The sequence below is a fragment of the Pelobates fuscus genome, chromosome 3 (genome assembly GCF_036172605.1).
Source record: "Pelobates fuscus isolate aPelFus1 chromosome 3, aPelFus1.pri, whole genome shotgun sequence".
In the NCBI taxonomy this organism is placed as follows: domain Eukaryota; kingdom Metazoa; phylum Chordata; class Amphibia; order Anura; family Pelobatidae; genus Pelobates; species Pelobates fuscus.
Genome location: NC_086319.1, coordinates 60,700,504 through 60,712,915, shown reverse-complemented (window position 1 = coordinate 60,712,915; position 12,412 = coordinate 60,700,504).

Genomic DNA, 12,412 nt, shown 5'->3' with positions numbered 1-12,412 from the left:
CAAAATACTGTGTTTAGTGAATAACCCTGAAAATGTATTGTACCTCTCTGGATCTACATGCAGTGATGATGAAAGAATCTGGATGCATCATTTTCACATGTACTTCAGAGGGTTCAGGTAAGGTAGAATGTACTAATCAATACATGGCATTCTGATAAATTTACGTACAATACAATTGTGAAAACAAAAAGGACCCAATTTATATGCTGTTTACTTTCTGATACATCCACATTAAAATCATGTATTTACATTACATGTAAGTTTGTGCCTGAATTATAATAGAAAATTGCATTATAATTATTTAGCCATCTTAAAAATAATAATAAATCAGTAAAATGTACCAATGCACACTAGATTACATCTGTGTCTTGCAACTGACTTTCTTTCATAATCTGAGTCAGAATAATTTCCAATAGTTCAATGCTTAAATAAAACATAAACTGCTCCATTAATTAATGCATCATTTACTTTCAAAAAGGAATGTCACTGGACATAGACTGTTTCTCAAATGTAAAACAGTCTGAACACCCATGATTGCAAACTCATTAAACTATTTATTTCTAATGTTATTGGTCTTTTTCTTGTGAAAGCTTCTCTAGCAGAATTCTCAAGCACCCCTTCCAAACTATATGCTAACATTTGATAGATAGATAGATAGATAGATATGAAGCCCATGGAGCAGCGCAGCTAAGGGGAATGGGCCTTGACATTGCCAGGAGGCAGGCAGCTAGTTGTCAGTAGTTGGGGGCTGGTTTAAGGACATGGAGTAGGGAGGAGTTACTAGGGGGGGTATAAGTAGCGGCCATCTTAGGTCTAACGGCACTTTTAATCCAAAGTTACACCTACCTGTTCGTTGTAGCAGGATTTGTGTGGCTTTGTTTTCTTTTGTCTCCTCTGCAGGTTGTCAGGAAGATGGAAGATTGGCTGGAAGGAGTCAGGGCTGCTGTGCAGGAGAGGGGTCTTGAGTGGCTGAGGGACCGTCTTGGAGATGCTCTGCCGTCCGGATCTGGAAGCTCCCAGGGTCAGAGGCCGGTGAGGAGGACGAGGCCCCCGCAGAGACTGAGCCCCAGCGTGGTTCCAGCTTCCCGGCGTCCGAGGAGCCCCTCCAGAGGTCGTCGGGGCGGCAGTGAGGCTGTTGGCGGGCAGGCCGCAGGTGGAACTGGCCGCGGGCGTCGTCGCGGTGTGGCCGCACGAAACGGCCGTCAGGCGAGGCCGGAGTCGCAGGCCGCAAGTTCAGGAACCGAGTCGGAAACTGCCGAACGTTCAGGGAGCGAACGTGGAGGTAGGAGTATCGCTGTTCGGACGGAAACTGCCGAACGTTCGGGAGATGAACGTGGAGGTAGGAGATCTGGCGAATGGGCCGAAACTGCCGAACTTTCGGGAGACGAAGGTGGAGGTGCTACTACTGCCGAACATTCGTTTCCCGAACGGGGAGGCAAGACTCGAGCGTGGAGGTAGCTCTACTGCCGGCCGTTCGGCTGCCGAACGTGGAAGCAGCAAAACTGCCGAACGTTCGGTTTTTGTGTCCTCTTTTACAGGAAGGGAAGGAGAAGTTTCTGATGGTGCCAGGAGTTCGAGGAAGCGGCCATTGCAGGCGCAGGCCAGCGGACGGAAGAGGAGCGGTACGGCAGGCTTGGCAGCAGGTTCTGGGAGTGCTGGAAGTGCTGTTGGAGGAGCAGGAGCCACGGTTGCGAATCGCCCGGGTGAGTCGCCCTCCAACGCTACTGCCCCCTCAGTTGCTAGCCCACGGGCTACCCCGGGGGTGGGTCCCGGTACTGGCATGGTTGGTGACGGTAGGGTGGCAGGTGGTAAGCAGGGGACTGCTAGGGCTCGGAGGGAACAGGACAGATTCAGCACTGCGAGACGCCATGGAGGGTCCCCAGTCAGCGGGCGGGAGCGCAGCGCTTCACCAGGGTCTCCCGTGCGACTAGGCCGGGGGCGTACACAGGCTGGTCGGGAAGTCGGAGACTTGTCTGACGGTAGCGCCAGCGAGGGACAGCGCTGGAGATCGGCACCCGCTAAGGGGCAGGCCCGCAGGGCTGGAGCGCAAGCAGATAGGAGACACAGGTCGCGGAGCGATCACCGGAGGGGAACGGAGTCGGACGGCAGGGGCCCCTGCGGGGAGGTCCACACCCGGGGGCGGCGTAGGTTGCCCCCCGCCAGGCATAGGGGACGGACGCTGCGGGACGATAGTTCCAGGAGTGGGAGTTCCTCGGAGGGATTGCGGACTGCGGCGCAGGCTCTTACCCCTCGAAGGCGGACAAATAGAAGGGAGTTGGGTGACTGGTCCCAGGAGGAGGGAGGACAGGGCAGGGTTCCTACGACCAGCCTACCCAAGATGTCTTCTTCTCCTTGCAGGTCTCGCAGACGGTCACCCGCCAAGGGGGTGCGACCCCGCGGCGGAGGCTTCCGGTGTAGGGACCGAGGGTGAGAATTTGCTTGGGGGGGTCCCGGAGGCGGCGAGACAGAACGTCCACGTTTCTATTGCAGGACCTTTAGGCTGTCACCTCAAGCCCGAGGTGAAGGAGAGGATCTGGAAAGGTGAATTTGTGGAGCTCTTTTCGCTTCTCCCCCTTGAGGAATACATTGACCTCAAGGAGGAGGATAAAAAAGACGCAAAAAAGGAGGAGGAGGAAAAGAAACGGAGGTACAGGAAGATTCCCAAAATGTTTGGGAACTGGCTCAGAGCCTTTTGCATCTTGGCCAGCGTGGTGGGCGAGAAGGCGGCGGAGCGCTGTTCGCAGCTCTTCTGTTACCTGGACGGGGTTTGGGAAGCATATAGGACGTACGGGGGCCTAGCATGGTGGCGGTACGACGAGCAATTTCGTCAGCGTCTGGCCGCTAATCCGGGGATGCGGTGGGACCAGATGGACCTACCGCTCTGGATAAAATTGATGATGGCGCAAAAAGCGTCCCCCTTTCAGTCGGGGGCCGGCACGGGCGCTTCTACCGCCGTGTCGGCCAACCAGAAACGGGGTTACTGTTGGTCATTCAATGAGGGGCAGTGCAAGTGGGGGGCCACCTGTCGCTTTAAGCACGAGTGCTCAGGGTGCGGAGGAACTCACGGCCTCCACAGATGCTTTAAGAAGGGGAAGTCAGCCCCCGCAGCGGGCGGAGGTTCGGCCGCGTCCCCTGCCACTGGGAGCAACGCCAGTGAAGGTCGGCGCGATGCTGCCCTGGCTAAAGCAATACGCTAACAGGGCGGATGCTGGGTTGTTGGAAGAGGGGTTTTCCAAGGGGTTTGTAATACCGTTTCGGGACCGGGACGGGGTGCCGTGGCTTCGCAATCTGAAGTCGGCCGGGGAATTTCCGGGGGTGGTTAGGGAAAAGTTGCTTAAGGAGGTGCAGTTGGGCAGGGTAGCGGGGCCGTTCAGCGAGCCCCCCTTACCTAACCTGAGGGTTTCACCGTTGGGGGTGGTTCCAAAGAAGGAGCCCGGCAAGTACCGCTTGATACATCACCTGTCCTACCCCAAGGGGTCGTCGGTCAACGACGACATCGACAAGGCCCACTGTTCGGTTTCGTACGCTTCGTTCGACCAGGCGGTGAGTCTGGTGCAGCGAGCGGGACGGGGGGCGTTGTTGGCTAAGGCGGACATTGAGGCGGCTTTTCGCCTTTTTCCAATCCATCCGCAGTGCCATCACCTGCTGGGTTGTCATTTTGAGGGGGCATACTATGTGGACTTATGTTTACCCATGGGGTGCTCGATATCGTGCGCATACTTTGAGAAGTTTAGCACGTTCCTGGAATGGGTGGTGAAGTTGGAAGCGGGCACTAGGATGGTAGTCCATTACCTGGATGACTTCCTGTGCATCGGGCCTCCCGGTTCGGAGGAGTGCAGGAGGGGATTGAGGACTTTGGAATGGGTGGCGCATGTTATTGGAGTCCCCCTGGCGGGTGACAAGACGGTGGGTCCTACGACGTGCTTGAGCTTCTTGGGCTTGGAGATCGACTCGATCAAAGGGGAGTGTAGGCTGCCGCAGGATAAGTTGGTGGCGCTGCGGCAGGCAGTGGCGGAGGTGCGAGGAGCGAAGAAGGTCACGCTCCGGGAGCTTCAGTCGCTGCTAGGCCGGCTTAACTTCGCCTGTCGGGTGATCCCAGTCGGCAGGGTATTTAACAGGTTCCTAGCCCGGGCGACAGCGGGGGTGGCGTTCCCGCACCACCTTATTCGGGTCTCGGCGGCCATGAAGGCCGACCTAGAGGTCTGGGGAGAATTCTTGCGGGAGTTTAATGGGAAGGTGTTTTTTCGGGAGCCGGTGGCTTCGTCTCAGGAACTGGAGCTTTTCACGGACGCTTCAGGTAGCGTTGGGTTTGGGGCCTACTTCTCCGGGCAATGGTGCGCGGGGACTTGGCCAACGGAGTGGAGGGTCAGCCCGCTGATCCGCAACTTGGCGTTCCTCGAGTTATTCCCGCTAGTCGTAGCACTGTCACTGTGGGGTCCGCAGTTGAGGGACAAGAAGGTTGTTTTCTTTTCGGACAATATGGCAGTGGTTGACGCAGTGAATGGGCTGTCAGCGTCCTCTATCCCGGTGGTTCGGCTTCTCCGCCGTTTTGTATTGTTGTGTATGCATTTTAATATTGTTTTTAGGGCCCGGCATGTGCCTGGTCTGTTGAATGTGATTGCCGATGCGTTATCTCGTTCGCAGTGGGAGAGGTTTCGGCAGGCGGCACCGGGCGCGCAGGAGGAGGGGATGTCTTGCCCGGAAGAGATGTGGCGGCTCGGGACATCATGCTTGGTGGACTGATAAGGGACTCCCTGGCCCCCGCTACATGGACGGCTTACAGTAAGGTGTGGGGGGAATGGGAGGAATTGGTGCAACAGTCCGGGGGCCAGCCCTCGCAGGAGGGCCGGTTGGACACGCTGTTGTGGCTCGTGTGTAGATCGGTTACCAAAGGGTCTTCAGCAGCAGTGATAGGGCGAAAGCTGGCAGCGCTAGCTTTCTTGTTTAAATTCAATGGTTGGGAGGACGCCACGAAACACTTTCTGGTGAGGCAGGCGCTGAAAGGGCTAAGGAGGGGGAAAGTGTTGGTGGACTCCAGGAGGCCGGTGTCGTTTGAGTTGCTGCAACGGATTGTGGGGGCCTTGCCCGGTGTGTGTTTTTCGAGTTACGAAGTTCAGTTGTTCTCTGTGGTTTTAGTTTCGCCTTTTTCGGGGCGTTTCGGATCAGCGAGCTGGTCAGCAGCAACCGCCAAGGGGCGGGGGGGCTTCAGGCAGCGGATGTGGAGGTGTGGAGTGACAAGGTGGTGATCAATTTGAGGCGGTCCAAAACGGACATGATGGGGAAGGGGACCTTGGTTACGCTGAGGGAGCTCCCAGGTGGGGGCACGTGCCCGGTCAAGTGCGCCACGGCCTTCCACGGAGTCCGGGCAGCGGCCGGAGGTTCATATTTTCGACACGAGGATGGTTCTTCGCTGTCGAAGTTCCAGTTCCTCAAGGTGATGCGGAAGGTTTTGGACAAGTTGGGAGTGGACCCAAGGCAGTTTGGGACCCATTCCTTCAGGATTGGTGCGGCTACAGAAGCGGCGAGGCTGGGGTTGGGTGATGATCGGGTGACAAGGATCGGCAGGTGGGAGTCCCTGCGGTTCAGGTCGTACGTTAGGCCAGACAAGTTGGTGTGAGGCCTATGGGTGGTTCAGAGGGGTTTGTTATGTTAATGTTGTGTCATGGTTGGAATTGTGTTTTATGTTTTACAGGTTGGACGGCATGGGTGGTTGGCCACTCATATATTTACTGGGCACATCGGAGAGCTGCAGTTCGACATTGGGGTCTACAGCTGGGCTTTCCAAGTTCCGTGGTGCAGCTCCGGTGGTTTGGATACCGGGGTTGGGGTTGGAATGCTATTTGTGGGGAGGTATTTCGTAAAATTTTGTTGGGCCAGGTCCCAGACATTGTGGTGCTGCATGCAGGAGGCAATGATGTGGGGTCATTGCCGCAGAAGGTTTTGATCGAAAGTATGAAGAGGGATGTGGACAAGTTGCAGGAGTTAGTGCCAGGGGTTATAGTTGTGTGGTCGGAAATGGTTCCGAGGTTTTATTGGCGGCACGCGCGGAACCCCTCCGCGGTGGCGAAGATTAAGGGTAAGGTCAACAAAATCATGTGAGCTTATCCTGGGGAGTACAAGGGCTATAGTTTCTGCCAAGGGCAAATGTGTGGACAGTGGGGTACACAGGAGCGAGGGAAACGCACCAACAAGAGGTGACACAGGCTTATTACTACACAGCGTAGCTAGTGTCCACACCTCTCCCACATGACACAGTACACATAAGACACACAAAACACAGAAACGTCTCAAAACTTGCCCTAGACTAGCTGTCTAACTCACATCAGTGAGTGTCAGAACTACCTGCTACTTCGAGGCAGCCTCAAGATGTCCCTAGCTCCCCAGACAATATAACATGCAGAGATGTATCAAACTCTCTCTCACCCCTTAGTGGATAAACCCCATAACAAAAAATTCCCAAAATACAGAGTGTTAGCCCATCCAAATAGGAAACTTAGAAGTGTAGATAGAATATGCACTCAGACTTAAACTTAAAGGATTAGCGTCGGCTAGAATCATTCCCAGTTAAGAGTGCAAAGGCTAGGAGTGAGCATCGGCTCAAATTTAAACGCTCAACGCGCGTTTCGGCGTATCTGCACGCCTTTGTTAAGTCTGAGTGCATATTCTATCTACACTTCTAAGTTTCCTATTTGGATGGGCTAACACTCTGTATTTTGGGAATTTTTTGTTATGGGGTTTATCCACTAAGGGGTGAGAGAGAGTTTGATACATCTCTGCATGTTATATTGTCTGGGGAGCTAGGGACATCTTGAGGCTGCCTCGAAGTAGCAGGTAGTTCTGACACTCACTGATGTGAGTTAGACAGCTAGTCTAGGGCAAGTTTTGAGACGTTTCTGTGTTTTGTGTGTCTTATGTGTACTGTGTCATGTGGGAGAGGTGTGGACACTAGCTACGCTGTGTAGTAATAAGCCTGTGTCACCTCTTGTTGGTGCGTTTCCCTCGCTCCTGTGTACCCCACTGTCCACACATTTGCCCTTGGCAGAAACTATAGCCCTTGTACTCCCCAGGATAAGCTTACACACCCCCATGCATATAGTGTTATTTACACACCTTCTGAGTTAATACCTCGATTTTAGGGGTTCTTAGTGTCTTTATTGACATCGTTTGCCCCTTTTTTTCTCTCTCCTGCCCCCTGGGGCTATCCCTTCTACTTTGAATATTTTCAAGAATTTATACCTTAGAGCTTTCGGCTCCTCATTCACAATCTGTTCTAAGATACTCCTGTTGCCCACCTTTTAGGTCCTAGTGTGTACTGGAATTTTGTGGCCATTTCTTTATGGCCATGTTTTAACCTTAATTATAATTGTTTTTTCAATAAAGGTTTACCCCAATTTCTTTTTTTCCCCCTCCCCCCCTCCCTCTATATGTGACTTTCATAATTTTGAGGTATATATATTTGAAGGCAAATTTGGTCTACACTCATTGCATATGAGTGTCCTCCATATCCAGTTTTCATAATTTTTTCTTCTTATGTTAAGAAATAGACCATTGGACTGAAAAAAGAGAAAAATCATACTTTTCTAATAAAACAAAAGCAGAATATACATTTATGGCATTGCTGGTAACGTTCAGGAAGCAACATGTTTCTGCCTGTTCAGAGCTGCCTGTGAGTAAGTCCCGGTGTGCACGCTGTGTTACTGTCCAGGAGTGTGTTTATGCGTTCATCCTATGCCCACGATCGGGAAGCTGCCAGCAGGTTGGTCTAGGGACCGCATCCAATTTTGGCCACTCCGCCGGCCCCAGGCCTTCTCAAGGGCCCTCATGCACTTTCCACCGCTCCGGTCACTTTCAGCACCGCAAGCGACGTCCCGGGCGGTTGTGTGATGGAAAAGTCCCGTCCGGGCATGTGGGGTACACGCAGCAGGGTGTTTTCCTTTCGGGCCCTCAGCCCAGGAAGGCAGATGCGAGCCTCGGATTTTATGCGCCGCCTTCTCCACTTCGCTGATCAACGTTTCCCAGGCGTTGTGTGCGGTCTTTTCTTCCCGTCAGCCACTCCAGGCGGTTTTTCTGGCGGTGAGTAATGCGGTCGTGTAGGGTGTAGCGGCTCCCTCTGGGTCTGTGCCCCTTTGTTTTGCATTCTCTGCCAGAAGTTTTCAAGGAGGTCGTCCAGGCGCTGCTCGAGTGTCTGCAGTCAGTTCAGTGTGTCTGCAGCTGGTGCAGTAGCCGCCATTTTGAGGCAGATTGCACCCCTCTATGTCTTTGCTTTAAGACGATGTGCTTGTCAGGGATGAAGCTTGGCTGTGGTGATGGTGTTGGGATAACCCCCACCGGCAAGGGGGGAACGGGGACCCATATAACGTCAGCTTGTTCCGGTCGGAGAGGCAGTAGGGAGATCATCCGCTTCTCCCAGGCTCTCACCTCGAGGTAGGCCTCAGTGGCGGTGCGGGCTCAATCTGCTTGTTGGACGCCTGGAAACCTTTGTGCTGTAGCAGAGTAGCTTGCAGGTAGGTATCAGCGAAAATTTAGCCGTTTGTTTGCTTTCAAAAATACTGTTTTTAGGCAATAATTGTCAACTCTTGTACAGAGCCCACACTGCATGCAGCCTTTCAGTTTGGCAGCCAGGCCCCGCCCTGGTAGAAAGATTTTGTGTGTGCCTGTCTTATATGAACTGGCCATTCTGGCCCCAGTCCTCTCCCTAGTTCCTCGCCAGTGATCTCCGATCTCCCTCATTGAGATCACTATTTGTAGCCTGAAAAGGCAGGGGCATGCACAGATCAGTGATCTCAGAGTCCAGCAGTCTCTCATTTGGTCAGCAAACACCAGGCAGCAGGTAGGGAGGAGGCTATTAACAGTAGGTGTCCCTATCAGACATGTGCCCATAGGCAAGGGCCTACTCTGCCTATTGTAAAATCCAGCCCTACACCCAGCTTATGATATAAAATGAGTCAAATTACATTGATAGCATTCTAGCAACCAGTAAGGTAAGAGAAAGGAATGAGGGTTCTATGAACAGGCTAAAATATCAGCTTGAGATTCTCTGTATAGTATAGACACCTTCTTTTAGCTATATAACTGCTTGTTATATGCATTACAAATTGTTTGTTTGTTTGTTTGATTTAGGTAAACTACATTCTCAAAATAGCTATCCGTTTCATTAAAAAAAAAAAGTGTATTTGAACATGCACCACAAATTCCGTATTTATCGGCGTATAACACGCACCGGCGTATAACACGCACCTCATTTTAAGAAGGAAATTCCAGGAAATTTCCCCCCCTTTCCATAGTATTCTCCCCCCCTCCCATAGTGTTCTCCACCCCCTCCCATAGTGTTCCCCCCTCATCCCATAGTGTCCCCCCCTCATCCCATAGTGCCCCCCATCCCATAGTGTCCCCCCCTTTCCATAGTATTATCCCCCCTTTCCATAGTATTCTCCCCCCCTCCCATAGTATTCTCCACCCCCTCCCATAAGTATTCTGCACCCCCTCCCATAGTGTCCCCCCCTCATCCCATAGTGTCCCCCCCCTCATCCCATAGTGTCCCCTCCCTTTCCATAGTATTCTCCCCCCCATAGTATTCTCCCCCCTCCCATATAATTCTCCCCCCCTCCCATAGTATTCTCCCCCCTCCCATAGTATTCTCTCCCCCCTCCCATAGTATTCTCTCCCCCCTCCCATAGTATTCTTACCCCCTCCCATAGTATTCTCCCCCATAGTATTCTCCCCCCATAGTATTCTCCCCTCCTCTCATAGTTCCCCCCCATAGTATTCCCCCCTCCAATAGTATTCTCCCCCCCCCCTCCCATAGTGTTCCCCCCCTTCCCATAGTGTCCCCTAGTGCACTTTCCCTTGTCCCATAATTACTTACCTGTCTTGAAGCGTGGGCCGGCTTCACAGCGCGCACCGCGGTACAGGAACTTCAATTTCAGGTTCCGGTTTCCGGCGGGACTGAAAGGAAGTGTGCACAAGTGTTCCTTTCAGTCCCACCGGAAACCGGAACCTGAAATTGAAGTTCCAGTACCGCGGTGCGTGCTGAACACCGGCCCACGCTTCAAGACAGGTAAGTAATTATGGGATATCGGCGTATAACACGCACCCACGATTTCCCCCCTATTTTCAGGGAGAAAAAGTGCGTGTTATACGCCGATAAATACGGTAAATGTACAAGCAATAAATCTCCGGTTTAAATTGAATGCTACTTTTTTAACAAAAAATAACTTTGTGGGTAATGAGTTAAAACAATATAACTATTCAAAGGGAAAAAATAGACGTCAGTAGCAGTATAACGTATCAATTCTTCACTGTATTATTATTTTTATTAGTCCCGATTATTATTATTATTTTGTCCCCTGTGGTCTCTGTTTGGGCTTGACAGCTTTAAAAGGAAGAGTGAAAAGAGAGATAAGTTAGGAACAGGAAAATAAATACTGATATAGGACTTTCCTCATATGCCAGTTAACTCATTCTCTATTGAGATACAATAGTCCCTGATACTAAAATAATTAACTCATCATGTGTAGGATTGCAAGGTCCTTATAAACCTCTTGTTTCTGTTAACATTTATAATAATATGTTTTACTTGCTGATACGTCCCCACATCAAAACTGTAAAGTATTGCAGCATATGTTGGCACTATATAAATGTAACTACTATTACTAATAATAATAATAATAACAAATACAATGGATTGAAAATAAAACATAACTATTAATATTTTTTATTAATGCATTTAATGAAAATAAAATCTAGATTGTTGACAGATTAATGTAATATATCACAAAATACAATTTAAATAATGCGGTAAAGTAAGCACAGTTACATTGTCCATATATAACTCTACTCTTACATCTGCCTTGAACACTGCAGCGCCACTCCAAACCAGCACCTCGAGGAGGACCCGCCCCCAACCATGGCATACTAAATCAACGCGCTACCTGCAAAGATGCTCCCGTTGTGCTGAACGCTCCTGGAGGAAGTCTCGTACCCAATCAGACTTTCTCCATTATAGATTCATATTGTGTTCATACAGTGCAGCCCTTGCCCTTGCCAAACAGTCCTATTTTTCCTCTCTCATTAGTTCATGTTCCCGCAACCCCAGGCGTCTCTTTGACACCTTTAATTCTCTTCTTCGCCCTGCTGTGGCCACCCCCAAAACTAACCTTACTTCTGATAACTTTGCATGTTACTTCACTGACAAGATTGAACAGCTAAGGAAAGAATTCTCCCCTCCTTGCCTTTCTGTTTCTCAATCACACATAAATCATGCCTTTCCTACCCTTCAGACATTCTCCCCAGCTACGGACCAAGAGGTGGCTGCTCTTCTTTGCTCCTCTCGCCCCACCACTTGCCCGCTCGATCCTGTCCCATCTCACCTTATCAGATCTCTCTCCACTTGTCTCGTGCCTTCTCTAACACACATCTTCAACTGCTCGCTCTCTTCTGGCATCGTCCCTGCTGACCTTAAACATGCCACTGTAGTACCTATACTAAAAAAAACATCCCTCGACCCATCCACCCTTTCTAACTACCGTCCCATATCCCTGCTCCCTTTTTCCTCAAAGCTTCTGGAAAGACTTGTCTTTACCCGTTTGTCTCATTTCCTCAATTCCAACTCTCTCCTTGACCCCCTTCAATCTGGCTTCCGCCCTCTCCACTCTACAGAGACTGCCCTTATCAAAGTCACTAACGACCTAATCGCAGCTAAATCCAAAGGCCACTACTCCATACTAATTCTTCTTGACCTCTCAGCGGCCTTTGACACCGTTGATCATGCTCTCCTTCTTCAAACTCTTCAATCGCTTGGTCTCTGTGGCTCTGTCCTCTCATGGCTTTCCTCTTATCTCTCCCAACGCTCATTCAGTGTCTCCTTTTCTAATGATACCTCCTCCCCTCGCCCTGTCTCGGTTGGAGTCCCCCAAGGCTCCGTCCTTGGTCCCCTTCTATTTTCTCTTTATACTGCCTCTCTTGGCAAACTTATTACCTCTTTTGGATTCCACTACCACCTGTACGCTGATGACACCCAGCTATATCTCTCCTCCCCAGACCTCTCCCCTGCTGTCCTGCAACGTGTCACTGCTTGCCTTTCTTCCATCTCTGACTGGATGTCCTCCCGCTTTCTGAAACTCAATCTCTCAAAAACTGAGCTCCTTGTCTTTCCTCCTCCTAATACTGATCCTCCTCTTTCGCTCTCCCTTCAAGTTTGTGGTACCAACATCAGTCCATCCTTGCAAGCGCGATGTCTTGGCGTCATACTTGACTCTCGTCTCACCTTTGAGCCTCACATCCAGCATGTTGCCAAATCCTGTAGATTCCATCTTAAAAACATAGCCCGCATCCGCCCCTTTCTTGCACCAGATACTACCAAGGAGCTTGTCCATGCTCTAGTAATTTCCCGCATGGATTACTGTAACCCTCA